The sequence below is a fragment of the Salmo salar genome, unplaced genomic scaffold (assembly GCF_965601325.2).
Source record: "Salmo salar unplaced genomic scaffold, fSalSal1 ptg000293l, whole genome shotgun sequence".
Taxonomy (NCBI): domain Eukaryota; kingdom Metazoa; phylum Chordata; class Actinopteri; order Salmoniformes; family Salmonidae; genus Salmo; species Salmo salar.
In genome coordinates, this window is record NW_027675346.1 from 1,745,001 (window position 1) to 1,767,500 (window position 22,500).

The following is a 22,500-nucleotide window of genomic DNA, read 5'->3' on the forward strand; positions in this document are numbered from 1 at the left end:
GCTGCTTATCTAATTGGTGAAAATGCAATGTCTGTTTATCACACTCACTTTGACTATATATGTTGTAGCAAGAGATTGTTTCTCGCTTATGGCCATACCAGCCTGGGTACGCCCGATCTCGTCTGATCTCGGAAGCTAAGCAGGGTCGGGCCTGGTTAGTACTTGGATGGGAGACCGCCTGGGAATACCAGGTGCTGTAAGCATTTTGTCCACGAGGGTGTGCTCTTGCACTATTTCATCAGCAACACTGCCTTGTATTAAGCATTTAATGATGAATTGACTAAATGTCTGTTTTATCAGACTCACTTTGACTATATATGTTGTAGCAAGAGATTGTTTCTCGCTTACGGCCATACCAGCCTGGGTACGCCCGATCTCGTCTGATCTCGGAAGCTAAGCAGGGTCGGGCCTGGTTAGTACTTGGATGGGAGACCGCCTGGGAATACCAGGTGCTGTAAGGATTTTGTCCACGAGGGTGTGCCCCTGCACTATTTCATCAGCAACACTGCCTTGTAGTAAGCATTTAATGATGAATTGACTAAATGCAGCTTCCTGCCTTTTTAATAGGATCAAATTTCCTTGTGTTTTCAATTAGCATCTGCCTTGTATTTATAAGACAAACAAGAATATTGTTGCTGAATGCAGCTTGTGTGTGCTTTGTGCTCCTTTGCCCTGTTCAAATGATGAAAGGAAATAAAGTTTGTATTTTATCCAACTACCTGTGCTAAAAAGTGATGGGAACAGTGTTTGTAATTTCTTCTACTTTTTCAGTGACACAAAGTTCAAGCTGCTTATCTAATTGGTGAAAATGCAATGTCTGTTTATCACACTCACTTTGACTATATATGTTGTAGCAAGAGATTGTTTCTCGCTTACGGCCATACCAGCCTGGGTACGCCCGATCTCGTCTGATCTCGGAAGCTAAGCAGGGTCGGGCCTGGTTAGTACTTGGATGGGAGACCGCCTGGGAATACCAGGTGCTGTAAGCATTTTGTCCACGAGGGTGTGCTCTTGCACTATTTCATCAGCAACACTGCCTTGTATTAAGCATTTAATGATGAATTGACTAAATGTCTGTTTTATCAGACTCACTTTGACTATATATGTTGTAGCAAGAGATTGTTTCTCGCTTACGGCCATACCAGCCTGGGTACGCCCGATCTCGTCTGATCTCGGAAGCTAAGCAGGGTCGGGCCTGGTTAGTACTTGGATGGGAGACCGCCTGGGAATACCAGGTGCTGTAAGCATTTTGTCCACGAGGGTGTGCCCCTGCACTATTTCATCAGCAACACTGCCTTGTAGTAAGCATTTAATGATGAATTGACTAAATGCAGCTTCCTGCCTTTTTAATAGGATCAAATTTCCTTGTGTTTTCAATTAGCATCTGCCTTGTATTTATAAGACAAACAAGAATATTGTTGCTGAATGCAGCTTGTGTGTGCTTTGTGCTCCTTTGCCCTGTTCAAATGATGAAAGGAACTAAAGTTTGTAATTTCTCCAACTACCTGTGCTAAAAAGTGATGGGAACAGTGTTTGTAATTTCTTCTACTTTTTCAGTGACACAAAGTTCAAGCTGCTTATCTAATTGGTGAAAATGCAATGTCTGTTTATCACACTCACTTTGACTATATATGTTGTAGCAAGAGATTGTTTCTCGCTTACGGCCATACCAGCCTGGGTACGCCCGATCTCGTCTGATCTCGGAAGCTAAGCAGGGTCGGGCCTGGTTAGTACTTGGATGGGAGACCGCCTGGGAATACCAGGTGCTGTAAGCATTTTGTCCACGAGGGTGTGCTCTTGCACTATTTCATCAGCAACACTGCCTTGTATTAAGCATTTAATGATGAATTGACTAAATGTCTGTTTTATCAGACTCACTTTGACTATATATGTTGTAGCAAGAGATTGTTTCTCGCTTACGGCCATACCAGCCTGGGTACGCCCGATCTCGTCTGATCTCGGAAGCTAAGCAGGGTCGGGCCTGGTTAGTACTTGGATGGGAGACCGCCTGGGAATACCAGGTGCTGTAAGCATTTTGTCCACGAGGGTGTGCTCTTGCACTATTTCATCAGCAACACTGCCTTGTATTAAGCATTTAATGATGAATTGACTAAATGTCTGTTTTATCAGACTCACTTTGACTATATATGTTGTAGCAAGAGATTGTTTCTCGCTTACGGCCATACCAGCCTGGGTACGCCCGATCTCGTCTGATCTCGGAAGCTAAGCAGGGTCGGGCCTGGTTAGTACTTGGATGGGAGACCGCCTGGGAATACCAGGTGCTGTAAGCATTTTGTCCACGAGGGTGTGCTCTTGCACTATTTCATCAGCAACACTGCCTTGTATTAAGCATTTAATGATGAATTGACTAAATGTCTGTTTTATCAGACTCACTTTGACTATATATGTTGTAGCAAGAGATTGTTTCTCGCTTACGGCCATACCAGCCTGGGTACGCCCGATCTCGTCTGATCTCGGAAGCTAAGCAGGGTCGGGCCTGGTTAGTACTTGGATGGGAGACCGCCTGGGAATACCAGGTGCTGTAAGCATTTTGTCCACGAGGGTGTGCCCCTGCACTATTTCATCAGCAACACTGCCTTGTAGTAAGCATTTAATGATGAATTGACTAAATGCAGCTTCCTGCTTTTTTAATAGGATCAAATTTCCTTGTGTTTTCAATTAGCATCTGCCTTGTATTTATAAGACAAACAAGAATATTGTTGCTGAATGCAGCTTGTGTGTGCTTTGTGCTCCTTTGCCCTGTTCAAATGATGAAAGGAAATAAAGTTTGTATTTTATCCAACTACCTGTGCTAAAAAGTGATGGGAACAGTGTTTGTAATTTCTTCTACTTTTTCAGTGACACAAAGTTCAAGCTGCTTATCTAATTGATGAAAATGCAATGTCTGTTTATCACACTCACTTTGACTATATATGTTGTAGCAAGAGATTGTTTCTCGCTTACGGCCATACCAGCCTGGGTACGCCCGATCTCGTCTGATCTCGGAAGCTAAGCAGGGTCGGGCCTGGTTAGTACTTGGATGGGAGACCGCCTGGGAATACCAGGTGCTGTAAGCATTTTGTCCACGAGGGTGTGCTCTTGCACTATTTCATCAGCAACACTGCCTTGTATTAAGCATTTAATGATGAATTGACTAAATGTCTGTTTTATCAGACTCACTTTGACTATATATGTTGTAGCAAGAGATTGTTTCTCGCTTACGGCCATACCAGCCTGGGTACGCCCGATCTCGTCTGATCTCGGAAGCTAAGCAGGGTCGGGCCTGGTTAGTACTTGGATGGGAGACCGCCTGGGAATACCAGGTGCTGTAAGCATTTTGTCCACGAGGGTGTGCCCCTGCACTATTTCATCAGCAACACTGCCTTGTAGTAAGCATTTAATGATGAATTGACTAAATGCAGCTTCCTGCCTTTTTAATAGGATCAAATTTCCTTGTGTTTTCAATTAGCATCTGCCTTGTATTTATAAGACAAACAAGAATATTGTTGCTGAATGCAGCTTGTGTGTGCTTTGTGCTCCTTTGCCCTGTTCAAATGATGAAAGGAAATAAAGTTTGTATTTTATCCAACTACCTGTGGTAAAAAGTGATGGGAACAGTGTTTGTAATTTCTTCTACTTTTTCAGTGACACAAAGTTCAAGCTGCTTATCTAATTGGTGAAAATGCAATGTCTGTTTATCACACTCACTTTGACTATATATGTTGTAGCAAGAGATTGTTTCTCGCTTACGGCCATACCAGCCTGGGTACGCCCGATCTCGTCTGATCTCGGAAGCTAAGCAGGGTCGGGCCTGGTTAGTACTTGGATGGGAGACCGCCTGGGAATACCAGGTGCTGTAAGCATTTTGTCCACGAGGGTGTGCTCTTGCACTATTTCATCAGCAACACTGCCTTGTATTAAGCATTTAATGATGAATTGACTAAATGTCTGTTTTATCAGACTCACTTTGACTATATATGTTGTAGCAAGAGATTGTTTCTCGCTTACGGCCATACCAGCCTGGGTACGCCCGATCTCGTCTGATCTCGGAAGCTAAGCAGGGTCGGGCCTGGTTAGTACTTGGATGGGAGACCGCCTGGGAATACCAGGTGCTGTAAGCATTTTGTCCACGAGGGTGTGCTCTTGCACTATTTCATCAGCAACACTGCCTTGTATTAAGCATTTAATGATGAATTGACTAAATGTCTGTTTTATCAGACTCACTTTGACTATATATGTTGTAGCAAGAGATTGTTTCTCGCTTACGGCCATACCAGCCTGGGTACGCCCGATCTCGTCTGATCTCGGAAGCTAAGCAGGGTCGGGCCTGGTTAGTACTTGGATGGGAGACCGCCTGGGAATACCAGGTGCTGTAAGCATTTTGTCCACGAGGGTGTGCTCTTGCACTATTTCATCAGCAACACTGCCTTGTATTAAGCATTTAATGATGAATTGACTAAATGTCTGTTTTATCAGACTCACTTTGACTATATATGTTGTAGCAAGAGATTGTTTCTCGCTTACGGCCATACCAGCCTGGGTACGCCCGATCTCGTCTGATCTCGGAAGCTAAGCAGGGTCGGGCCTGGTTAGTACTTGGATGGGAGACCGCCTGGGAATACCAGGTGCTGTAAGCATTTTGTCCACGAGGGTGTGCTCTTGCACTATTTCATCAGCAACACTGCCTTGTATTAAGCATTTAATGATGAATTGACTAAATGTCTGTTTTATCAGACTCACTTTGACTATATATGTTGTAGCAAGAGATTGTTTCTCGCTTACGGCCATACCAGCCTGGGTACGCCCGATCTCGTCTGATCTCGGAAGCTAAGCAGGGTCGGGCCTGGTTAGTACTTGGATGGGAGACCGCCTGGGAATACCAGGTGCTGTAAGCATTTTGTCCACGAGGGTGTGCTCTTGCACTATTTCATCAGCAACACTGCCTTGTATTAAGCATTTAATGATGAATTGACTAAATGTCTGTTTTATCAGACTCACTTTGACTATATATGTTGTAGCAAGAGATTGTTTCTCGCTTACGGCCATACCAGCCTGGGTACGCCCGATCTCGTCTGATCTCGGAAGCTAAGCAGGGTCGGGCCTGGTTAGTACTTGGATGGGAGACCGCCTGGGAATACCAGGTGCTGTAAGCATTTTGTCCACGAGGGTGTGCCCCTGCACTATTTCATCAGCAACACTGCCTTGTAGTAAGCATTTAATGATGAATTGACTAAATGCAGCTTCCTGCCTTTTTAATAGGATCAAATTTCCTTGTGTTTTCAATTAGCATCTGCCTTGTATTTATAAGACAAACAAGAATATTGTTGCTGAATGCAGCTTGTGTGTGCTTTGTGCTCCTTTGCCCTGTTCAAATGATGAAAGGAACTAAAGTTTGTAATTTCTCCAACTACCTGTGCTAAAAAGTGATGGGAACAGTGTTTGTAATTTCTTCTACTTTTTCAGTGACACAAAGTTCAAGCTGCTTATCTAATTGGTGAAAATGCAATGTCTGTTTATCACACTCACTTTGACTATATATGTTGTAGCAAGAGATTGTTTCTCGCTTACGGCCATACCAGCCTGGGTACGCCCGATCTCGTCTGATCTCGGAAGCTAAGCAGGGTCGGGCCTGGTTAGTACTTGGATGGGAGACCGCCTGGGAATACCAGGTGCTGTAAGCATTTTGTCCACGAGGGTGTGCTCTTGCACTATTTCATCAGCAACACTGCCTTGTATTAAGCATTTAATGATGAATTGACTAAATGTCTGTTTTATCAGACTCACTTTGACTATATATGTTGTAGCAAGAGATTGTTTCTCGCTTACGGCCATACCAGCCTGGGTACGCCCGATCTCGTCTGATCTCGGAAGCTAAGCAGGGTCGGGCCTGGTTAGTACTTGGATGGGAGACCGCCTGGGAATACCAGGTGCTGTAAGCATTTTGTCCACGAGGGTGTGCTCTTGCACTATTTCATCAGCAACACTGCCTTGTATTAAGCATTTAATGATGAATTGACTAAATGTCTGTTTTATCAGACTCACTTTGACTATATATGTTGTAGCAAGAGATTGTTTCTCGCTTACGGCCATACCAGCCTGGGTACGCCCGATCTCGTCTGATCTCGGAAGCTAAGCAGGGTCGGGCCTGGTTAGTACTTGGATGGGAGACCGCCTGGGAATACCAGGTGCTGTAAGCATTTTGTCCACGAGGGTGTGCTCTTGCACTATTTCATCAGCAACACTGCCTTGTATTAAGCATTTAATGATGAATTGACTAAATGTCTGTTTTATCAGACTCACTTTGACTATATATGTTGTAGCAAGAGATTGTTTCTCGCTTACGGCCATACCAGCCTGGGTACGCCCGATCTCGTCTGATCTCGGAAGCTAAGCAGGGTCGGGCCTGGTTAGTACTTGGATGGGAGACCGCCTGGGAATACCAGGTGCTGTAAGCATTTTGTCCACGAGGGTGTGCCCCTGCACTATTTCATCAGCAACACTGCCTTGTAGTAAGCATTTAATGATGAATTGACTAAATGCAGCTTCCTGCTTTTTTAATAGGATCAAATTTCCTTGTGTTTTCAATTAGCATCTGCCTTGTATTTATAAGACAAACAAGAATATTGTTGCTGAATGCAGCTTGTGTGTGCTTTGTGCTCCTTTGCCCTGTTCAAATGATGAAAGGAAATAAAGTTTGTATTTTATCCAACTACCTGTGCTAAAAAGTGATGGGAACAGTGTTTGTAATTTCTTCTACTTTTTCAGTGACACAAAGTTCAAGCTGCTTATCTAATTGATGAAAATGCAATGTCTGTTTATCACACTCACTTTGACTATATATGTTGTAGCAAGAGATTGTTTCTCGCTTACGGCCATACCAGCCTGGGTACGCCCGATCTCGTCTGATCTCGGAAGCTAAGCAGGGTCGGGCCTGGTTAGTACTTGGATGGGAGACCGCCTGGGAATACCAGGTGCTGTAAGCATTTTGTCCACGAGGGTGTGCTCTTGCACTATTTCATCAGCAACACTGCCTTGTATTAAGCATTTAATGATGAATTGACTAAATGTCTGTTTTATCAGACTCACTTTGACTATATATGTTGTAGCAAGAGATTGTTTCTCGCTTACGGCCATACCAGCCTGGGTACGCCCGATCTCGTCTGATCTCGGAAGCTAAGCAGGGTCGGGCCTGGTTAGTACTTGGATGGGAGACCGCCTGGGAATACCAGGTGCTGTAAGCATTTTGTCCACGAGGGTGTGCCCCTGCACTATTTCATCAGCAACACTGCCTTGTAGTAAGCATTTAATGATGAATTGACTAAATGCAGCTTCCTGCCTTTTTAATAGGATCAAATTTCCTTGTGTTTTCAATTAGCATCTGCCTTGTATTTATAAGACAAACAAGAATATTGTTGCTGAATGCAGCTTGTGTGTGCTTTGTGCTCCTTTGCCCTGTTCAAATGATGAAAGGAAATAAAGTTTGTATTTTATCCAACTACCTGTGGTAAAAAGTGATGGGAACAGTGTTTGTAATTTCTTCTACTTTTTCAGTGACACAAAGTTCAAGCTGCTTATCTAATTGGTGAAAATGCAATGTCTGTTTATCACACTCACTTTGACTATATATGTTGTAGCAAGAGATTGTTTCTCGCTTACGGCCATACCAGCCTGGGTACGCCCGATCTCGTCTGATCTCGGAAGCTAAGCAGGGTCGGGCCTGGTTAGTACTTGGATGGGAGACCGCCTGGGAATACCAGGTGCTGTAAGCATTTTGTCCACGAGGGTGTGCTCTTGCACTATTTCATCAGCAACACTGCCTTGTATTAAGCATTTAATGATGAATTGACTAAATGTCTGTTTTATCAGACTCACTTTGACTATATATGTTGTAGCAAGAGATTGTTTCTCGCTTACGGCCATACCAGCCTGGGTACGCCCGATCTCGTCTGATCTCGGAAGCTAAGCAGGGTCGGGCCTGGTTAGTACTTGGATGGGAGACCGCCTGGGAATACCAGGTGCTGTAAGCATTTTGTCCACGAGGGTGTGCTCTTGCACTATTTCATCAGCAACACTGCCTTGTATTAAGCATTTAATGATGAATTGACTAAATGTCTGTTTTATCAGACTCACTTTGACTATATATGTTGTAGCAAGAGATTGTTTCTCGCTTACGGCCATACCAGCCTGGGTACGCCCGATCTCGTCTGATCTCGGAAGCTAAGCAGGGTCGGGCCTGGTTAGTACTTGGATGGGAGACCGCCTGGGAATACCAGGTGCTGTAAGCATTTTGTCCACGAGGGTGTGCTCTTGCACTATTTCATCAGCAACACTGCCTTGTATTAAGCATTTAATGATGAATTGACTAAATGTCTGTTTTATCAGACTCACTTTGACTATATATGTTGTAGCAAGAGATTGTTTCTCGCTTACGGCCATACCAGCCTGGGTACGCCCGATCTCGTCTGATCTCGGAAGCTAAGCAGGGTCGGGCCTGGTTAGTACTTGGATGGGAGACCGCCTGGGAATACCAGGTGCTGTAAGCATTTTGTCCACGAGGGTGTGCTCTTGCACTATTTCATCAGCAACACTGCCTTGTATTAAGCATTTAATGATGAATTGACTAAATGTCTGTTTTATCAGACTCACTTTGACTATATATGTTGTAGCAAGAGATTGTTTCTCGCTTACGGCCATACCAGCCTGGGTACGCCCGATCTCGTCTGATCTCGGAAGCTAAGCAGGGTCGGGCCTGGTTAGTACTTGGATGGGAGACCGCCTGGGAATACCAGGTGCTGTAAGCATTTTGTCCACGAGGGTGTGCCCCTGCACTATTTCATCAGCAACACTGCCTTGTAGTAAGCATTTAATGATGAATTGACTAAATGCAGCTTCCTGCCTTTTTAATAGGATCAAATTTCCTTGTGTTTTCAATTAGCATCTGCCTTGTATTTATAAGACAAACAAGAATATTGTTGCTGAATGCAGCTTGTGTGTGCTTTGTGCTCCTTTGCCCTGTTCAAATGATGAAAGGAAATAAAGTTTGTATTTTATCCAACTACCTGTGGTAAAAAGTGATGGGAACAGTGTTTGTAATTTCTTCTACTTTTTCAGTGACACAAAGTTCAAGCTGCTTATCTAATTGGTGAAAATGCAATGTCTGTTTATCACACTCACTTTGACTATATATGTTGTAGCAAGAGATTGTTTCTCGCTTACGGCCATACCAGCCTGGGTACGCCCGATCTCGTCTGATCTCGGAAGCTAAGCAGGGTCGGTCCTGGTTAGTACTTGGATGGGAGACCGCCTGGGAATACCAGGTGCTGTAAGCATTTTGTCCACGAGGGTGTGCTCTTGCACTATTTCATCAGCAACACTGCCTTGTATTAAGCGTTTAATGATGAATTGACTAAATGTCTGTTTTATCAGACTCACTTTGACTATATATGTTGTAGCAAGAGATTGTTTCTCGCTTACGGCCATACCAGCCTGGGTACGCCCGATCTCGTCTGATCTCGGAAGCTAAGCAGGGTCGGGCCTGGTTAGTACTTGGATGGGAGACCGCCTGGGAATACCAGGTGCTGTAAGCATTTTGTCCACGAGGGTGTGCTCTTGCACTATTTCATCAGCAACACTGCCTTGTATTAAGCATTTAATGATGAATTGACTAAATGTCTGTTTTATCAGACTCACTTTGACTATATATGTTGTAGCAAGAGATTGTTTCTCGCTTACGGCCATACCAGCCTGGGTACGCCCGATCTCGTCTGATCTCGGAAGCTAAGCAGGGTCGGGCCTGGTTAGTACTTGGATGGGAGACCGCCTGGGAATACCAGGTGCTGTAAGCATTTTGTCCACGAGGGTGTGCTCTTGCACTATTTCATCAGCAACACTGCCTTGTATTAAGCATTTAATGATGAATTGACTAAATGTCTGTTTTATCAGACTCACTTTGACTATATATGTTGTAGCAAGAGATTGTTTCTCGCTTACGGCCATACCAGCCTGGGTACGCCCGATCTCGTCTGATCTCGGAAGCTAAGCAGGGTCGGGCCTGGTTAGTACTTGGATGGGAGACCGCCTGGGAATACCAGGTGCTGTAAGCATTTTGTCCACGAGGGTGTGCCCCTGCACTATTTCATCAGCAACACTGCCTTGTAGTAAGCATTTAATGATGAATTGACTAAATGCAGCTTCCTGCCTTTTTAATAGGATCAAATTTCCGTGTGTTTTCAATTAGCATCTGCCTTGTATTTATAAGACAAACAAGAATATTGTTGCTGAATGCAGCTTGTGTGTGCTTTGTGCTCCTTTGCCCTGTTCAAATGATGAAAGGAAATAAAGTTTGTATTTTATCCAACTACCTGTGCTAAAAAGTGATGGGAACAGTGTTTGTAATTTCTTCTACTTTTTCAGTGACACAAAGTTCAAGCTGCTTATCTAATTGGTGAAAATGCAATGTCTGTTTATCACACTCACTTTGACTATATATGTTGTCGCAAGAGATTGTTTCTCGCTTACGGCCATACCAGCCTGGGTACGCCCGATCTCGTCTGATCTCGGAAGCTAGGCAGGGTCGGGCCTGGTTAGTACTTGGATGGGAGACCGCCTGGGAATACCAGGTGCTGTAAGCATTTTGTCCACGAGGGTGTGCTCTTGCACTATTTCATCAGCAACACTGCCTTGTATTAAGCATTTAATGATGAATTGACTAAATGTCTGTTTTATCAGACTCACTTTGACTATATATGTTGTAGCAAGAGATTGTTTCTCGCTTACGGCCATACCAGCCTGGGTACGCCCGATCTCGTCTGATCTCGGAAGCTAAGCAGGGTCGGGCCTGGTTAGTACTTGGATGGGAGACCGCCTGGGAATACCAGGTGCTGTAAGCATTTTGTCCACGAGGGTGTGCCCCTGCACTATTTCATCAGCAACACTGCCTTGTAGTAAGCATTTAATGATGAATTGACTAAATGCAGCTTCCTGCCTTTTTAATAGGATCAAATTTCCTTGTGTTTTCAATTAGCATCTGCCTTGTATTTATAAGACAAACAAGAATATTGTTGCTGAATGCAGCTTGTGTGTGCTTTGTGCTCCTTTGCCCTGTTCAAATGATGAAAGGAAATAAAGTTTGTATTTTATCCAACTACCTGTGCTAAAAAGTGATGGGAACAGTGTTTGTAATTTCTTCTACTTTTTCAGTGACACAAAGTTCAAGCTGCTTATCTAATTGGTGAAAATGCAATGTCTGTTTATCACACTCACTTTGACTATATATGTTGTAGCAAGAGATTGTTTCTCGCTTACGGCCATACCAGCCTGGGTACGCCCGATCTCGTCTGATCTCGGAAGCTAAGCAGGGTCGGGCCTGGTTAGTACTTGGATGGGAGACCGCCTGGGAATACCAGGTGCTGTAAGCATTTTGTCCACGAGGGTGTGCTCTTGCACTATTTCATCAGCAACACTGCCTGGAATTAAGCATTTAATGATGAATTGACTAAATGTCTGTTTTATCAGACTCACTTTGACTATATATGTTGTAGCAAGAGATTGTTTCTCGCTTACGGCCATACCAGCCTGGGTACGCCCGATCTCGTCTGATCTCGGAAGCTAAGCAGGGTCGGGCCTGGTTAGTACTTGGATGGGAGACCGCCTGGGAATACCAGGTGCTGTAAGCATTTTGTCCACGAGGGTGTGCTCTTGCACTATTTCATCAGCAACACTGCCTTGTATTAAGCATTTAATGATGAATTGACTAAATGTCTGTTTTATCAGACTCACTTTGACTATATATGTTGTAGCAAGAGATTGTTTCTCGCTTACGGCCATACCAGCCTGGGTACGCCCGATCTCGTCTGATCTCGGAAGCTAAGCAGGGTCGGGCCTGGTTAGTACTTGGATGGGAGACCGCCTGGGAATACCAGGTGCTGTAAGCATTTTGTCCACGAGGGTGTGCTCTTGCACTATTTCATCAGCAACACTGCCTTGTATTAAGCATTTAATGATGAATTGACTAAATGTCTGTTTTATCAGACTCACTTTGACTATATATGTTGTAGCAAGAGATTGTTTCTCGCTTACGGCCATACCAGCCTGGGTACGCCCGATCTCGTCTGATCTCGGAAGCTAAGCAGGGTCGGGCCTGGTTAGTACTTGGATGGGAGACCGCCTGGGAATACCAGGTGCTGTAAGCATTTTGTCCACGAGGGTGTGCCCCTGCACTATTTCATCAGCAACACTGCCTTGTAGTAAGCATTTAATGATGAATTGACTAAATGCAGCTTCCTGCCTTTTTAATAGGATCAAATTTCCTTGTGTTTTCAATTAGCATCTGCCTTGTATTTATAAGACAAACAAGAATATTGTTGCTGAATGCAGCTTGTGTGTGCTTTGTGCTCCTTTGCCCTGTTCAAATGATGAAAGGAAATAAAGTTTGTATTTTATCCAACTACCTGTGCTAAAAAGTGATGGGAACAGTGTTTGTAATTTCTTCTACTTTTTCAGTGACACAAAGTTCAAGCTGCTTATCTAATTGGTGAAAATGCAATGTCTGTTTATCACACTCACTTTGACTATATATGTTGTAGCAAGAGATTGTTTCTCGCTTACGGCCATACCAGCCTGGGTACGCCCGATCTCGTCTGATCTCGGAAGCTAAGCAGGGTCGGTCCTGGTTAGTACTTGGATGGGAGACCGCCTGGGAATACCAGGTGCTGTAAGCATTTTGTCCACGAGGGTGTGCTCTTGCACTATTTCATCAGCAACACTGCCTTGTATTAAGCATTTAATGATGAATTGACTAAATGTCTGTTTTATCAGACTCACTTTGACTATATATGTTGTAGCAAGAGATTGTTTCTCGCTTACGGCCATACCAGCCTGGGTACGCCCGATCTCGTCTGATCTCGGAAGCTAAGCAGGGTCGGGCCTGGTTAGTACTTGGATGGGAGACCGCCTGGGAATACCAGGTGCTGTAAGCATTTTGTCCACGAGGGTGTGCCCCTGCACTATTTCATCAGCAACACTGCCTTGTAGTAAGCATTTAATGATGAATTGACTAAATGCAGCTTCCTGCCTTTTTAATAGGATCAAATTTCCTTGTGTTTTCAATTAGCATCTGCCTTGTATTTATAAGACAAACAAGAATATTGTTGCTGAATGCAGCTTGTGTGTGCTTTGTGCTCCTTTGCCCTGTTCAAATGATGAAAGGAAATAAAGTTTGTATTTTATCCAACTACCTGTGCTAAAAAGTGATGGGAACAGTGTTTGTAATTTCTTCTACTTTTTCAGTGACACAAAGTTCAAGCTGCTTATCTAATTGGTGAAAATGCAATGTCTGTTTATCACACTCACTTTGACTATATATGTTGTAGCAAGAGATTGTTTCTCGCTTACGGCCATACCAGCCTGGGTACGCCCGATCTCGTCTGATCTCGGAAGCTAAGCAGGGTCGGGCCTGGTTAGTACTTGGATGGGAGACCGCCTGGGAATACCAGGTGCTGTAAGCATTTTGTCCACGAGGGTGTGCTCTTGCACTATTTCATCAGCAACACTGCCTTGTATTAAGCATTTAATGATGAATTGACTAAATGTCTGTTTTATCAGACTCACTTTGACTATATATGTTGTAGCAAGAGATTGTTTCTCGCTTACGGCCATACCAGCCTGGGTACGCCCGATCTCGTCTGATCTCGGAAGCTAAGCAGGGTCGGGCCTGGTTAGTACTTGGATGGGAGACCGCCTGGGAATACCAGGTGCTGTAAGCATTTTGTCCACGAGGGTGTGCTCTTGCACTATTTCATCAGCAACACTGCCTTGTATTAAGCATTTAATGATGAATTGACTAAATGTCTGTTTTATCAGACTCACTTTGACTATATATGTTGTAGCAAGAGATTGTTTCTCGCTTACGGCCATACCAGCCTGGGTACGCCCGATCTCGTCTGATCTCGGAAGCTAAGCAGGGTCGGGCCTGGTTAGTACTTGGATGGGAGACCGCCTGGGAATACCAGGTGCTGTAAGCATTTTGTCCACGAGGGTGTGCTCTTGCACTATTTCATCAGCAACACTGCCTGGAATTAAGCATTTAATGATGAATTGACTAAATGTCTGTTTTATCAGACTCACTTTGACTATATATGTTGTAGCAAGAGATTGTTTCTCGCTTACGGCCATACCAGCCTGGGTACGCCCGATCTCGTCTGATCTCGGAAGCTAAGCAGGGTCGGGCCTGGTTAGTACTTGGATGGGAGACCGCCTGGGAATACCAGGTGCTGTAAGCATTTTGTCCACGAGGGTGTGCCCCTGCACTATTTCATCAGCAACACTGCCTTGTAGTAAGCATTTAATGATGAATTGACTAAATGCAGCTTCCTGCCTTTTTAATAGGATCAAATTTCCTTGTGTTTTCAATTAGCATCTGCCTTGTATTTATAAGACAAACAAGAATATTGTTGCTGAATGCAGCTTGTGTGTGCTTTGTGCTCCTTTGCCCTGTTCAAATGATGAAAGGAAATAAAGTTTGTATTTTATCCAACTACCTGTGGTAAAAAGTGATGGGAACAGTGTTTGTAATTTCTTCTACTTTTTCAGTGACACAAAGTTCAAGCTGCTTATCTAATTGGTGAAAATGCAATGTCTGTTTATCACACTCACTTTGACTATATATGTTGTAGCAAGAGATTGTTTCTCGCTTACGGCCATACCAGCCTGGGTACGCCCGATCTCGTCTGATCTCGGAAGCTAAGCAGGGTCGGGCCTGGTTAGTACTTGGATGGGAGACCGCCTGGGAATACCAGGTGCTGTAAGCATTTTGTCCACGAGGGTGTGCTCTTGCACTATTTCATCAGCAACACTGCCTGGAATTAAGCATTTAATGATGAATTGACTAAATGTCTGTTTTATCAGACTCACTTTGACTATATATGTTGTAGCAAGAGATTGTTTCTCGCTTACGGCCATACCAGCCTGGGTACGCCCGATCTCGTCTGATCTCGGAAGCTAAGCAGGGTCGGGCCTGGTTAGTACTTGGATGGGAGACCGCCTGGGAATACCAGGTGCTGTAAGCATTTTGTCCACGAGGGTGTGCCCCTGCACTATTTCATCAGCAACACTGCCTTGTAGTAAGCATTTAATGATGAATTGACTAAATGCAGCTTCCTGCCTTTTTAATAGGATCAAATTTCCTTGTGTTTTCAATTAGCATCTGCCTTGTATTTATAAGACAAACAAGAATATTGTTGCTGAATGCAGCTTGTGTGTGCTTTGTGCTCCTTTGCCCTGTTCAAATGATGAAAGGAAATAAAGTTTGTATTTTATCCAACTACCTGTGCTAAAAAGTGATGGGAACAGTGTTTGTAATTTCTTCTACTTTTTCAGTGACACAAAGTTCAAGCTGCTTATCTAATTGGTGAAAATGCAATGTCTGTTTATCACACTCACTTTGACTATATATGTTGTAGCAAGAGATTGTTTCTCGCTTACGGCCATACCAGCCTGGGTACGCCCGATCTCGTCTGATCTCGGAAGCTAAGCAGGGTCGGGCCTGGTTAGTACTTGGATGGGAGACCGCCTGGGAATACCAGGTGCTGTAAGCATTTTGTCCACGAGGGTGTGCTCTTGCACTATTTCATCAGCAACACTGCCTTGTATTAAGCATTTAATGATGAATTGACTAAATGTCTGTTTTATCAGACTCACTTTGACTATATATGTTGTAGCAAGAGATTGTTTCTCGCTTACGGCCATACCAGCCTGGGTACGCCCGATCTCGTCTGATCTCGGAAGCTAAGCAGGGTCGGGCCTGGTTAGTACTTGGATGGGAGACCGCCTGGGAATACCAGGTGCTGTAAGCATTTTGTCCACGAGGGTGTGCCCCTGCACTATTTCATCAGCAACACTGCCTTGTAGTAAGCATTTAATGATGAATTGACTAAATGCAGCTTCCTGCCTTTTTAATAGGATCAAATTTCCTTGTGTTTTCAATTAGCATCTGCCTTGTATTTATAAGACAAACAAGAATATTGTTGCTGAATGCAGCTTGTGTGTGCTTTGTGCTCCTTTGCCCTGTTCAAATGATGAAAGGAAATAAAGTTTGTATTTTATCCAACTACCTGTGGTAAAAAGTGATGGGAACAGTGTTTGTAATTTCTTCTACTTTTTCAGTGACACAAAGTTCAAGCTGCTTATCTAATTGGTGAAAATGCAATGTCTGTTTATCACACTCACTTTGACTATATATGTTGTAGCAAGAGATTGTTTCTCGCTTACGGCCATACCAGCCTGGGTACGCCCGATCTCGTCTGATCTCGGAAGCTAAGCAGGGTCGGGCCTGGTTAGTACTTGGATGGGAGACCGCCTGGGAATACCAGGTGCTGTAAGCATTTTGTCCACGAGGGTGTGCTCTTGCACTATTTCATCAGCAACACTGCCTTGTATTAAGCATTTAATGATGAATTGACTAAATGTCTGTTTTATCAGACTCACTTTGACTATATATGTTGTAGCAAGAGATTGTTTCTCGCTTACGGCCATACCAGCCTGGGTACGCCTGATCTCGTCTGATCTCGGAAGCTAAGCAGGGTCGGGCCTGGTTAGTACTTGGATGGGAGACCGCCTGGGAATACCAGGTGCTGTAAGCATTTTGTCCACGAGGGTGTGCCCCTGCACTATTTCATCAGCAACACTGCCTTGTAGTAAGCATTTAATGATGAATTGACTAAATGCAGCTTCCTGCCTTTTTAATAGGATCAAATTTCCTTGTGTTTTCAATTAGCATCTGCCTTGTATTTATAAGACAAACAAGAATATTGTTGCTGAATGCAGCTTGTGTGTGCTTTGTGCTCCTTTGCCCTGTTCAAATGATGAAAGGAAATAAAGTTTGTATTTTATCCAACTACCTGTGCTAAAAAGTGATGGGAACAGTGTTTGTAATTTCTTCTACTTTTTCAGTGACACAAAGTTCAAGCTGCTTATCTAATTGGTGAAAATGCAATGTCTGTTTATCACACTCACTTTGACTATATATGTTGTAGCAAGAGATTGTTTCTCGCTTACGGCCATACCAGCCTGGGTACGCCCGATCTCGTCTGATCTCGGAAGCTAAGCAGGGTCGGGCCTGGTTAGTACTTGGATGGGAGACCGCCTGGGAATACCAGGTGCTGTAAGCATTTTGTCCACGAGGGTGTGCTCTTGCACTATTTCATCAGCAACACTGCCTTGTATTAAGCATTTAATGATGAATTGACTAAATGTCTGTTTTATCAGACTCACTTTGACTATATATGTTGTAGCAAGAGATTGTTTCTCGCTTACGGCCATACCAGCCTGGGTACGCCCGATCTCGTCTGATCTCGGAAGCTAAGCAGGGTCGGGCCTGGTTAGTACTTGGATGGGAGACCGCCTGGGAATACCAGGTGCTGTAAGCATTTTGTCCACGAGGGTGTGCTCTTGCACTATTTCATCAGCAACACTGCCTTGTATTAAGCATTTAATGATGAATTGACTAAATGTCTGTTTTATCAGACTCACTTTGACTATATATGTTGTAGCAAGAGATTGTTTCTCGCTTACGGCCATACCAGCCTGGGTATGCCCGATCTCGTCTGATCTCGGAAGCTAAGCAGGGTCGGGCCTGGTTAGTACTTGGATGGGAGACCGCCTGGGAATACCAGGTGCTGTAAGCATTTTGTCCACGAGGGTGTGCCCCTGCACTATTTCATCAGCAACACTGCCTTGTAGTAAGCATTTAATGATGAATTGACTAAATGCAGCTTCCTGCCTTTTTAATAGGATCAAATTTCCTTGTGTTTTCAATTAGCATCTGCCTTGTATTTATAAGACAAACAAGAATATTGTTGCTGAATGCAGCTTGTGTGTGCTTTGTGCTCCTTTGCCCTGTTCAAATGATGAAAGGAAATAAAGTTTGTATTTTATCCAACTACCTGTGCTAAAAAGTGATGGGAACAGTGTTTGTAATTTCTTCTACTTTTTCAGTGACACAAAGTTCAAGCTGCTTATCTAATTGGTGAAAATGCAATGTCTGTTTATCACACTCACTTTGACTATATATGTTGTAGCAAGAGATTGTTTCTCGCTTACGGCCATACCAGCCTGGGTACGCCCGATCTCGTCTGATCTCGGAAGCTAAGCAGGGTCGGCCCTGGTTAGTACTTGGATGGGAGACCGCCTGGGAATACCAGGTGCTGTAAGCATTTTGTCCACGAGGGTGTGCTCTTGCACTATTTCATCAGCAACACTGCCTTGTATTAAGCATTTAATGATGAATTGACTAAATGTCTGTTTTATCAGACTCACTTTGACTATATATGTTGTAGCAAGAGATTGTTTCTCGCTTACGGCCATACCAGCCTGGGTACGCCCGATCTCGTCTGATCTCGGAAGCTAAGCAGGGTCGGGCCTGGTTAGTACTTGGATGGGAGACCGCCTGGGAATACCAGGTGCTGTAAGCATTTTGTCCACGAGGGTGTGCCCCTGCACTATTTCATCAGCAACACTGCCTTGTAGTAAGCATTTAATGATGAATTGACTAAATGCAGCTTCCTGCCTTTTTAATAGGATCAAATTTCCTTGTGTTTTCAATTAGCATCTGCCTTGTATTTATAAGACAAACAAGAATATTGTTGCTGAATGCAGCTTGTGTGTGCTTTGTGCTCCTTTGCCCTGTTCAAATGATGAAAGGAAATAAAGTTTGTATTTTATCCAACTACCTGTGGTAAAAAGTGATGGGAACAGTGTTTGTAATTTCTTCTACTTTTTCAGTGACACAAAGTTCAAGCTGCTTATCTAATTGGTGAAAATGCAATGTCTGTTTATCACACTCACTTTGACTATATATGTTGTAGCAAGAGATTGTTTCTCGCTTACGGCCATACCAGCCTGGGTACGCCCGATCTCGTCTGATCTCGGAAGCTAAGCAGGGTCGGGCCTGGTTAGTACTTGGATGGGAGACCGCCTGGGAATACCAGGTGCTGTAAGCATTTTGTCCACGAGGGTGTGCTCTTGCACTATTTCATCAGCAACACTGCCTTGTATTAAGCATTTAATGATGAATTGACTAAATGTCTGTTTTATCAGACTCACTTTGACTATATATGTTGTAGCAAGAGATTGTTTCTCGCTTACGGCCATACCAGCCTGGGTACGCCCGATCTCGTCTGATCTCGGAAGCTCAGCAGGGTCGGGCCTGGTTAGTACTTGGATGGGAGACCGCCTGGGAATACCAGGTGCTGTAAGCATTTTGTCCACGAGGGTGTGCTCTTGCACTATTTCATCAGCAACACTGCCTTGTATTAAGCATTTAATGATGAATTGACTAAATGTCTGTTTTATCAGACTCACTTTGACTATATATGTTGTAGCAAGAGATTGTTTCTCGCTTACGGCCATACCAGCCTGGGTACGCCCGATCTCGTCTGATCTCGGAAGCTAAGCAGGGTCGGGCCTGGTTAGTACTTGGATGGGAGACCGCCTGGGAATACCAGGTGCTGTAAGCATTTTGTCCACGAGGGTGTGCCCCTGCACTATTTCATCAGCAACACTGCCTTGTAGTAAGCATTTAATGATGAATTGACTAAATGCAGCTTCCTGCCTTTTTAATAGGATCAAATTTCCTTGTGTTTTCAATTAGCATCTGCCTTGTATTTATAAGACAAACAAGAATATTGTTGCTGAATGCAGCTTGTGTGTGCTTTGTGCTCCTTTGCCCTGTTCAAATGATGAAAGGAAATAAAGTTTGTATTTTATCCAACTACCTGTGCTAAAAAGTGATGGGAACAGTGTTTGTAATTTCTTCTACTTTTTCAGTGACACAAAGTTCAAGCTGCTTATCTAATTGGTGAAAATGCAATGTCTGTTTATCACACTCACTTTGACTATATATGTTGTAGCAAGAGATTGTTTCTCGCTTACGGCCATACCAGCCTGGGTACGCCCGATCTCGTCTGATCTCGGAAGCTAAGCAGGGTCGGGCCTGGTTAGTACTTGGATGGGAGACCGCCTGGGAATACCAGGTGCTGTAAGCATTTTGTCCACGAGGGTGTGCTCTTGCACTATTTCATCAGCAACACTGCCTTGTATTAAGCATTTAATGATGAATTGACTAAATGTCTGTTTTATCAGACTCACTTTGACTATATATGTTGTAGCAAGAGATTGTTTCTCGCTTACGGCCATACCAGCCTGGGTACGCCCGATCTCGTCTGATCTCGGAAGCTAAGCAGGGTCGGGCCTGGTTAGTACTTGGATGGGAGACCGCCTGGGAATACCAGGTGCTGTAAGCATTTTGTCCACGAGGGTGTGCCCCTGCACTATTTCATCAGCAACACTGCCTTGTAGTAAGCATTTAATGATGAATTGACTAAATGCAGCTTCCTGCCTTTTTAATAGGATCAAATTTCCTTGTGTTTTCAATTAGCATCTGCCTTGTATTTATAAGACAAACAAGAATATTGTTGCTGAATGCAGCTTGTGTGTGCTTTGTGCTCCTTTGCCCTGTTCAAATGATGAAAGGAAATAAAGTTTGTATTTTATCCAACTACCTGTGCTAAAAAGTGATGGGAACAGTGTTTGTAATTTCTTCTACTTTTTCAGTGACACAAAGTTCAAGCTGCTTATCTAATTGGTGAAAATGCAATGTCTGTTTATCACACTCACTTTGACTATATATGTTGTAGCAAGAGATTGTTTCTCGCTTACGGCCATACCAGCCTGGGTACGCCCGATCTCGTCTGATCTCGGAAGCTAAGCAGGGTCGGGCCTGGTTAGTACTTGGATGGGAGACCGCCTGGGAATACCAGGTGCTGTAAGCATTTTGTCCACGAGGGTGTGCTCTTGCACTATTTCATCAGCAACACTGCCTTGTATTAAGCATTTAATGATGAATTGACTAAATGTCTGTTTTATCAGACTCACTTTGACTATATATGTTGTAGCAAGAGATTGTTTCTCGCTTACGGCCATACCAGCCTGGGTACGCCCGATCTCGTCTGATCTCGGAAGCTAAGCAGGGTCGGGCCTGGTTAGTACTTGGATGGGAGACCGCCTGGGAATACCAGGTGCTGTAAGCATTTTGTCCACGAGGGTGTGCCCCTGCACTATTTCATCAGCAACACTGCCTTGTAGTAAGCATTTAATGATGAATTGACTAAATGCAGCTTCCTGCCTTTTTAATAGGATCAAATTTCCTTGTGTTTTCAATTAGCATCTGCCTTGTATTTATAAGACAAACAAGAATATTGTTGCTGAATGCAGCTTGTGTGTGCTTTGTGCTCCTTTGCCCTGTTCAAATGATGAAAGGAAATAAAGTTTGTATTTTATCCAACTACCTGTGCTAAAAAGTGATGGGAACAGTGTTTGTAATTTCTTCTACTTTTTCAGTGACACAAAGTTCAAGCTGCTTATCTAATTGGTGAAAATGCAATGTCTGTTTATCACCCTCACTTTTACTATATATGTTGTAGCAAGAGATTGTTTCTCGCTTACGGCCATACCAGCCTGGGTACGCCCGATCTCGTCTGATCTCGGAAGCTAAGCAGGGTCGGGCCTGGTTAGTACTTGGATGGGAGACCGCCTGGGAATACCAGGTGCTGTAAGCATTTTGTCCACGAGGGTGTGCTCTTGCACTATTTCATCAGCAACACTGCCTTGTATTAAGCATTTAATGATGAATTGACTAAATGTCTGTTTTATCAGACTCACTTTGACTATATATGTTGTAGCAAGAGATTGTTTCTCGCTTACGGCCATACCAGCCTGGGTACGCCCGATCTCGTCTGATCTCGGAAGCTAAGCAGGGTCCGGCCTGGTTAGTACTTGGATGGGAGACCGCCTGGGAATACCAGGTGCTGTAAGCACTTTGTCCACGAGGGTGTGCCCCTGCACTATTTCATCAGCAACACTGCCTTGTAGTAAGCATTTAATGATGAATTGACTAAATGCAGCTTCCTGCCTTTTTAATAGGATCAAATTTCCTTGTGTTTTCAATTAGCATCTGCCTTGTATTTATAAGACAAACAAGAATATTGTTGCTGAATGCAGCTTGTGTGTGCTTTGTGCTCCTTTGCCCTGTTCAAATGATGAAAGGAAATAAAGTTTGTATTTTATCCAACTACCTGTGCTAAAAAGTGATGGGAACAGTGTTTGTAATTTCTTCTACTTTTTCAGTGACACAAAGTTCAAGCTGCTTATCTAATTGGTGAAAATGCAATGTCTGTTTATCACACTCACTTTGACTATATATGTTGTAGCAAGAGATTGTTTCTCGCTTACGGCCATACCAGCCTGGGTACCCCCGATCTCGTCTGATCTCGGAAGCTAAGCAGGGTCGGGCCTGGTTAGTACTTGGATGGGAGACCGCCTGGGAATACCAGGTGCTGTAAGCATTTTGTCCACGAGGGTGTGCTCTTGCACTATTTCATCAGCAACACTGCCTTGTATTAAGCATTTAATGATGAATTGACTAAATGTCTGTTTTATCAGACTCAC

The 22,500-nt window shown here is 43.8% G+C and overlaps 64 non-coding genes across 64 annotated transcripts; all 64 read left to right on the forward strand.

The window, feature by feature from the left end:
• The first annotated feature begins 84 nt into the window (after positions 1 to 84).
• LOC145875017 (5S ribosomal RNA) lies at positions 85 to 203 on the forward strand. The gene has a single exon (XR_014390651.1). It is a non-coding gene; the product is annotated as a 5S ribosomal RNA (ribosomal RNA).
• A 139-nt stretch (positions 204 to 342) lies between these two features.
• LOC145868073 (5S ribosomal RNA) lies at positions 343 to 461 on the forward strand. The gene has a single exon (XR_014384067.1). It is a non-coding gene; the product is annotated as a 5S ribosomal RNA (ribosomal RNA).
• A 409-nt stretch (positions 462 to 870) lies between these two features.
• LOC145872915 (5S ribosomal RNA) lies at positions 871 to 989 on the forward strand. The gene has a single exon (XR_014388546.1). It is a non-coding gene; the product is annotated as a 5S ribosomal RNA (ribosomal RNA).
• Positions 990 to 1,128: 139 nt separating this feature from the next.
• LOC145872916 (5S ribosomal RNA) lies at positions 1,129 to 1,247 on the forward strand. Its single transcript, XR_014388547.1, has one exon. It is a non-coding gene; the product is annotated as a 5S ribosomal RNA (ribosomal RNA).
• A 409-nt stretch (positions 1,248 to 1,656) lies between these two features.
• LOC145872917 (5S ribosomal RNA) lies at positions 1,657 to 1,775 on the forward strand. Its single transcript, XR_014388548.1, has one exon. It is a non-coding gene; the product is annotated as a 5S ribosomal RNA (ribosomal RNA).
• A 139-nt stretch (positions 1,776 to 1,914) lies between these two features.
• LOC145872918 (5S ribosomal RNA) lies at positions 1,915 to 2,033 on the forward strand. Its single transcript, XR_014388549.1, has one exon. It is a non-coding gene; the product is annotated as a 5S ribosomal RNA (ribosomal RNA).
• Positions 2,034 to 2,172: 139 nt separating this feature from the next.
• On the forward strand, positions 2,173 to 2,291 carry LOC145872919 (5S ribosomal RNA). Its single transcript, XR_014388550.1, has one exon. It is a non-coding gene; the product is annotated as a 5S ribosomal RNA (ribosomal RNA).
• Positions 2,292 to 2,430: 139 nt separating this feature from the next.
• Positions 2,431 to 2,549, forward strand: LOC145872920 (5S ribosomal RNA). The gene has a single exon (XR_014388551.1). It is a non-coding gene; the product is annotated as a 5S ribosomal RNA (ribosomal RNA).
• A 409-nt stretch (positions 2,550 to 2,958) lies between these two features.
• On the forward strand, positions 2,959 to 3,077 carry LOC145872921 (5S ribosomal RNA). The gene has a single exon (XR_014388552.1). It is a non-coding gene; the product is annotated as a 5S ribosomal RNA (ribosomal RNA).
• A 139-nt stretch (positions 3,078 to 3,216) lies between these two features.
• LOC145872922 (5S ribosomal RNA) lies at positions 3,217 to 3,335 on the forward strand. Its single transcript, XR_014388553.1, has one exon. It is a non-coding gene; the product is annotated as a 5S ribosomal RNA (ribosomal RNA).
• A 409-nt stretch (positions 3,336 to 3,744) lies between these two features.
• LOC145872923 (5S ribosomal RNA) lies at positions 3,745 to 3,863 on the forward strand. The gene has a single exon (XR_014388554.1). It is a non-coding gene; the product is annotated as a 5S ribosomal RNA (ribosomal RNA).
• Positions 3,864 to 4,002: 139 nt separating this feature from the next.
• On the forward strand, positions 4,003 to 4,121 carry LOC145872925 (5S ribosomal RNA). The gene has a single exon (XR_014388556.1). It is a non-coding gene; the product is annotated as a 5S ribosomal RNA (ribosomal RNA).
• A 139-nt stretch (positions 4,122 to 4,260) lies between these two features.
• On the forward strand, positions 4,261 to 4,379 carry LOC145872926 (5S ribosomal RNA). The gene has a single exon (XR_014388557.1). It is a non-coding gene; the product is annotated as a 5S ribosomal RNA (ribosomal RNA).
• A 139-nt stretch (positions 4,380 to 4,518) lies between these two features.
• LOC145872927 (5S ribosomal RNA) lies at positions 4,519 to 4,637 on the forward strand. The gene has a single exon (XR_014388558.1). It is a non-coding gene; the product is annotated as a 5S ribosomal RNA (ribosomal RNA).
• A 139-nt stretch (positions 4,638 to 4,776) lies between these two features.
• Positions 4,777 to 4,895, forward strand: LOC145872928 (5S ribosomal RNA). The gene has a single exon (XR_014388559.1). It is a non-coding gene; the product is annotated as a 5S ribosomal RNA (ribosomal RNA).
• A 139-nt stretch (positions 4,896 to 5,034) lies between these two features.
• On the forward strand, positions 5,035 to 5,153 carry LOC145872929 (5S ribosomal RNA). Its single transcript, XR_014388560.1, has one exon. It is a non-coding gene; the product is annotated as a 5S ribosomal RNA (ribosomal RNA).
• Positions 5,154 to 5,562: 409 nt separating this feature from the next.
• LOC145872931 (5S ribosomal RNA) lies at positions 5,563 to 5,681 on the forward strand. Its single transcript, XR_014388562.1, has one exon. It is a non-coding gene; the product is annotated as a 5S ribosomal RNA (ribosomal RNA).
• A 139-nt stretch (positions 5,682 to 5,820) lies between these two features.
• Positions 5,821 to 5,939, forward strand: LOC145872932 (5S ribosomal RNA). The gene has a single exon (XR_014388563.1). It is a non-coding gene; the product is annotated as a 5S ribosomal RNA (ribosomal RNA).
• A 139-nt stretch (positions 5,940 to 6,078) lies between these two features.
• On the forward strand, positions 6,079 to 6,197 carry LOC145872933 (5S ribosomal RNA). Its single transcript, XR_014388564.1, has one exon. It is a non-coding gene; the product is annotated as a 5S ribosomal RNA (ribosomal RNA).
• Positions 6,198 to 6,336: 139 nt separating this feature from the next.
• LOC145872934 (5S ribosomal RNA) lies at positions 6,337 to 6,455 on the forward strand. The gene has a single exon (XR_014388565.1). It is a non-coding gene; the product is annotated as a 5S ribosomal RNA (ribosomal RNA).
• Positions 6,456 to 6,864: 409 nt separating this feature from the next.
• Positions 6,865 to 6,983, forward strand: LOC145872935 (5S ribosomal RNA). The gene has a single exon (XR_014388566.1). It is a non-coding gene; the product is annotated as a 5S ribosomal RNA (ribosomal RNA).
• Positions 6,984 to 7,122: 139 nt separating this feature from the next.
• LOC145872937 (5S ribosomal RNA) lies at positions 7,123 to 7,241 on the forward strand. Its single transcript, XR_014388568.1, has one exon. It is a non-coding gene; the product is annotated as a 5S ribosomal RNA (ribosomal RNA).
• A 409-nt stretch (positions 7,242 to 7,650) lies between these two features.
• On the forward strand, positions 7,651 to 7,769 carry LOC145872938 (5S ribosomal RNA). The gene has a single exon (XR_014388569.1). It is a non-coding gene; the product is annotated as a 5S ribosomal RNA (ribosomal RNA).
• Positions 7,770 to 7,908: 139 nt separating this feature from the next.
• LOC145872939 (5S ribosomal RNA) lies at positions 7,909 to 8,027 on the forward strand. Its single transcript, XR_014388570.1, has one exon. It is a non-coding gene; the product is annotated as a 5S ribosomal RNA (ribosomal RNA).
• Positions 8,028 to 8,166: 139 nt separating this feature from the next.
• Positions 8,167 to 8,285, forward strand: LOC145872940 (5S ribosomal RNA). The gene has a single exon (XR_014388571.1). It is a non-coding gene; the product is annotated as a 5S ribosomal RNA (ribosomal RNA).
• Positions 8,286 to 8,424: 139 nt separating this feature from the next.
• On the forward strand, positions 8,425 to 8,543 carry LOC145872941 (5S ribosomal RNA). The gene has a single exon (XR_014388572.1). It is a non-coding gene; the product is annotated as a 5S ribosomal RNA (ribosomal RNA).
• Positions 8,544 to 8,682: 139 nt separating this feature from the next.
• Positions 8,683 to 8,801, forward strand: LOC145872942 (5S ribosomal RNA). Its single transcript, XR_014388573.1, has one exon. It is a non-coding gene; the product is annotated as a 5S ribosomal RNA (ribosomal RNA).
• A 409-nt stretch (positions 8,802 to 9,210) lies between these two features.
• On the forward strand, positions 9,211 to 9,329 carry LOC145868024 (5S ribosomal RNA). The gene has a single exon (XR_014384017.1). It is a non-coding gene; the product is annotated as a 5S ribosomal RNA (ribosomal RNA).
• Positions 9,330 to 9,468: 139 nt separating this feature from the next.
• Positions 9,469 to 9,587, forward strand: LOC145872943 (5S ribosomal RNA). The gene has a single exon (XR_014388574.1). It is a non-coding gene; the product is annotated as a 5S ribosomal RNA (ribosomal RNA).
• Positions 9,588 to 9,726: 139 nt separating this feature from the next.
• Positions 9,727 to 9,845, forward strand: LOC145872944 (5S ribosomal RNA). The gene has a single exon (XR_014388575.1). It is a non-coding gene; the product is annotated as a 5S ribosomal RNA (ribosomal RNA).
• Positions 9,846 to 9,984: 139 nt separating this feature from the next.
• Positions 9,985 to 10,103, forward strand: LOC145872945 (5S ribosomal RNA). The gene has a single exon (XR_014388576.1). It is a non-coding gene; the product is annotated as a 5S ribosomal RNA (ribosomal RNA).
• A 409-nt stretch (positions 10,104 to 10,512) lies between these two features.
• LOC145868744 (5S ribosomal RNA) lies at positions 10,513 to 10,631 on the forward strand. Its single transcript, XR_014384740.1, has one exon. It is a non-coding gene; the product is annotated as a 5S ribosomal RNA (ribosomal RNA).
• A 139-nt stretch (positions 10,632 to 10,770) lies between these two features.
• Positions 10,771 to 10,889, forward strand: LOC145872946 (5S ribosomal RNA). Its single transcript, XR_014388577.1, has one exon. It is a non-coding gene; the product is annotated as a 5S ribosomal RNA (ribosomal RNA).
• A 409-nt stretch (positions 10,890 to 11,298) lies between these two features.
• LOC145872948 (5S ribosomal RNA) lies at positions 11,299 to 11,417 on the forward strand. Its single transcript, XR_014388579.1, has one exon. It is a non-coding gene; the product is annotated as a 5S ribosomal RNA (ribosomal RNA).
• Positions 11,418 to 11,556: 139 nt separating this feature from the next.
• LOC145872949 (5S ribosomal RNA) lies at positions 11,557 to 11,675 on the forward strand. Its single transcript, XR_014388580.1, has one exon. It is a non-coding gene; the product is annotated as a 5S ribosomal RNA (ribosomal RNA).
• Positions 11,676 to 11,814: 139 nt separating this feature from the next.
• Positions 11,815 to 11,933, forward strand: LOC145872950 (5S ribosomal RNA). Its single transcript, XR_014388581.1, has one exon. It is a non-coding gene; the product is annotated as a 5S ribosomal RNA (ribosomal RNA).
• A 139-nt stretch (positions 11,934 to 12,072) lies between these two features.
• On the forward strand, positions 12,073 to 12,191 carry LOC145872951 (5S ribosomal RNA). The gene has a single exon (XR_014388582.1). It is a non-coding gene; the product is annotated as a 5S ribosomal RNA (ribosomal RNA).
• A 409-nt stretch (positions 12,192 to 12,600) lies between these two features.
• Positions 12,601 to 12,719, forward strand: LOC145868025 (5S ribosomal RNA). The gene has a single exon (XR_014384018.1). It is a non-coding gene; the product is annotated as a 5S ribosomal RNA (ribosomal RNA).
• Positions 12,720 to 12,858: 139 nt separating this feature from the next.
• Positions 12,859 to 12,977, forward strand: LOC145872952 (5S ribosomal RNA). The gene has a single exon (XR_014388583.1). It is a non-coding gene; the product is annotated as a 5S ribosomal RNA (ribosomal RNA).
• Positions 12,978 to 13,386: 409 nt separating this feature from the next.
• On the forward strand, positions 13,387 to 13,505 carry LOC145872953 (5S ribosomal RNA). The gene has a single exon (XR_014388584.1). It is a non-coding gene; the product is annotated as a 5S ribosomal RNA (ribosomal RNA).
• Positions 13,506 to 13,644: 139 nt separating this feature from the next.
• On the forward strand, positions 13,645 to 13,763 carry LOC145872954 (5S ribosomal RNA). Its single transcript, XR_014388585.1, has one exon. It is a non-coding gene; the product is annotated as a 5S ribosomal RNA (ribosomal RNA).
• Positions 13,764 to 13,902: 139 nt separating this feature from the next.
• LOC145872955 (5S ribosomal RNA) lies at positions 13,903 to 14,021 on the forward strand. Its single transcript, XR_014388586.1, has one exon. It is a non-coding gene; the product is annotated as a 5S ribosomal RNA (ribosomal RNA).
• A 139-nt stretch (positions 14,022 to 14,160) lies between these two features.
• On the forward strand, positions 14,161 to 14,279 carry LOC145872956 (5S ribosomal RNA). The gene has a single exon (XR_014388587.1). It is a non-coding gene; the product is annotated as a 5S ribosomal RNA (ribosomal RNA).
• A 409-nt stretch (positions 14,280 to 14,688) lies between these two features.
• Positions 14,689 to 14,807, forward strand: LOC145872957 (5S ribosomal RNA). Its single transcript, XR_014388588.1, has one exon. It is a non-coding gene; the product is annotated as a 5S ribosomal RNA (ribosomal RNA).
• A 139-nt stretch (positions 14,808 to 14,946) lies between these two features.
• LOC145872959 (5S ribosomal RNA) lies at positions 14,947 to 15,065 on the forward strand. The gene has a single exon (XR_014388590.1). It is a non-coding gene; the product is annotated as a 5S ribosomal RNA (ribosomal RNA).
• Positions 15,066 to 15,474: 409 nt separating this feature from the next.
• Positions 15,475 to 15,593, forward strand: LOC145872960 (5S ribosomal RNA). The gene has a single exon (XR_014388591.1). It is a non-coding gene; the product is annotated as a 5S ribosomal RNA (ribosomal RNA).
• Positions 15,594 to 15,732: 139 nt separating this feature from the next.
• LOC145872961 (5S ribosomal RNA) lies at positions 15,733 to 15,851 on the forward strand. Its single transcript, XR_014388592.1, has one exon. It is a non-coding gene; the product is annotated as a 5S ribosomal RNA (ribosomal RNA).
• Positions 15,852 to 16,260: 409 nt separating this feature from the next.
• LOC145872962 (5S ribosomal RNA) lies at positions 16,261 to 16,379 on the forward strand. Its single transcript, XR_014388593.1, has one exon. It is a non-coding gene; the product is annotated as a 5S ribosomal RNA (ribosomal RNA).
• A 139-nt stretch (positions 16,380 to 16,518) lies between these two features.
• LOC145875541 (5S ribosomal RNA) lies at positions 16,519 to 16,637 on the forward strand. The gene has a single exon (XR_014391177.1). It is a non-coding gene; the product is annotated as a 5S ribosomal RNA (ribosomal RNA).
• Positions 16,638 to 17,046: 409 nt separating this feature from the next.
• Positions 17,047 to 17,165, forward strand: LOC145872963 (5S ribosomal RNA). Its single transcript, XR_014388594.1, has one exon. It is a non-coding gene; the product is annotated as a 5S ribosomal RNA (ribosomal RNA).
• Positions 17,166 to 17,304: 139 nt separating this feature from the next.
• Positions 17,305 to 17,423, forward strand: LOC145872964 (5S ribosomal RNA). The gene has a single exon (XR_014388595.1). It is a non-coding gene; the product is annotated as a 5S ribosomal RNA (ribosomal RNA).
• A 139-nt stretch (positions 17,424 to 17,562) lies between these two features.
• LOC145875343 (5S ribosomal RNA) lies at positions 17,563 to 17,681 on the forward strand. The gene has a single exon (XR_014390979.1). It is a non-coding gene; the product is annotated as a 5S ribosomal RNA (ribosomal RNA).
• A 409-nt stretch (positions 17,682 to 18,090) lies between these two features.
• Positions 18,091 to 18,209, forward strand: LOC145868542 (5S ribosomal RNA). The gene has a single exon (XR_014384538.1). It is a non-coding gene; the product is annotated as a 5S ribosomal RNA (ribosomal RNA).
• A 139-nt stretch (positions 18,210 to 18,348) lies between these two features.
• On the forward strand, positions 18,349 to 18,467 carry LOC145872965 (5S ribosomal RNA). The gene has a single exon (XR_014388596.1). It is a non-coding gene; the product is annotated as a 5S ribosomal RNA (ribosomal RNA).
• A 409-nt stretch (positions 18,468 to 18,876) lies between these two features.
• On the forward strand, positions 18,877 to 18,995 carry LOC145872966 (5S ribosomal RNA). Its single transcript, XR_014388597.1, has one exon. It is a non-coding gene; the product is annotated as a 5S ribosomal RNA (ribosomal RNA).
• A 139-nt stretch (positions 18,996 to 19,134) lies between these two features.
• Positions 19,135 to 19,253, forward strand: LOC145868664 (5S ribosomal RNA). Its single transcript, XR_014384660.1, has one exon. It is a non-coding gene; the product is annotated as a 5S ribosomal RNA (ribosomal RNA).
• Positions 19,254 to 19,392: 139 nt separating this feature from the next.
• LOC145872967 (5S ribosomal RNA) lies at positions 19,393 to 19,511 on the forward strand. The gene has a single exon (XR_014388598.1). It is a non-coding gene; the product is annotated as a 5S ribosomal RNA (ribosomal RNA).
• Positions 19,512 to 19,920: 409 nt separating this feature from the next.
• On the forward strand, positions 19,921 to 20,039 carry LOC145872968 (5S ribosomal RNA). The gene has a single exon (XR_014388599.1). It is a non-coding gene; the product is annotated as a 5S ribosomal RNA (ribosomal RNA).
• Positions 20,040 to 20,178: 139 nt separating this feature from the next.
• LOC145872970 (5S ribosomal RNA) lies at positions 20,179 to 20,297 on the forward strand. The gene has a single exon (XR_014388601.1). It is a non-coding gene; the product is annotated as a 5S ribosomal RNA (ribosomal RNA).
• Positions 20,298 to 20,706: 409 nt separating this feature from the next.
• On the forward strand, positions 20,707 to 20,825 carry LOC145872971 (5S ribosomal RNA). The gene has a single exon (XR_014388602.1). It is a non-coding gene; the product is annotated as a 5S ribosomal RNA (ribosomal RNA).
• Positions 20,826 to 20,964: 139 nt separating this feature from the next.
• Positions 20,965 to 21,083, forward strand: LOC145872972 (5S ribosomal RNA). The gene has a single exon (XR_014388603.1). It is a non-coding gene; the product is annotated as a 5S ribosomal RNA (ribosomal RNA).
• A 409-nt stretch (positions 21,084 to 21,492) lies between these two features.
• Positions 21,493 to 21,611, forward strand: LOC145872973 (5S ribosomal RNA). The gene has a single exon (XR_014388604.1). It is a non-coding gene; the product is annotated as a 5S ribosomal RNA (ribosomal RNA).
• A 139-nt stretch (positions 21,612 to 21,750) lies between these two features.
• Positions 21,751 to 21,869, forward strand: LOC145869400 (5S ribosomal RNA). The gene has a single exon (XR_014385396.1). It is a non-coding gene; the product is annotated as a 5S ribosomal RNA (ribosomal RNA).
• Positions 21,870 to 22,278: 409 nt separating this feature from the next.
• On the forward strand, positions 22,279 to 22,397 carry LOC145874917 (5S ribosomal RNA). Its single transcript, XR_014390551.1, has one exon. It is a non-coding gene; the product is annotated as a 5S ribosomal RNA (ribosomal RNA).
• Positions 22,398 to 22,500: the final 103 nt, after the last annotated feature.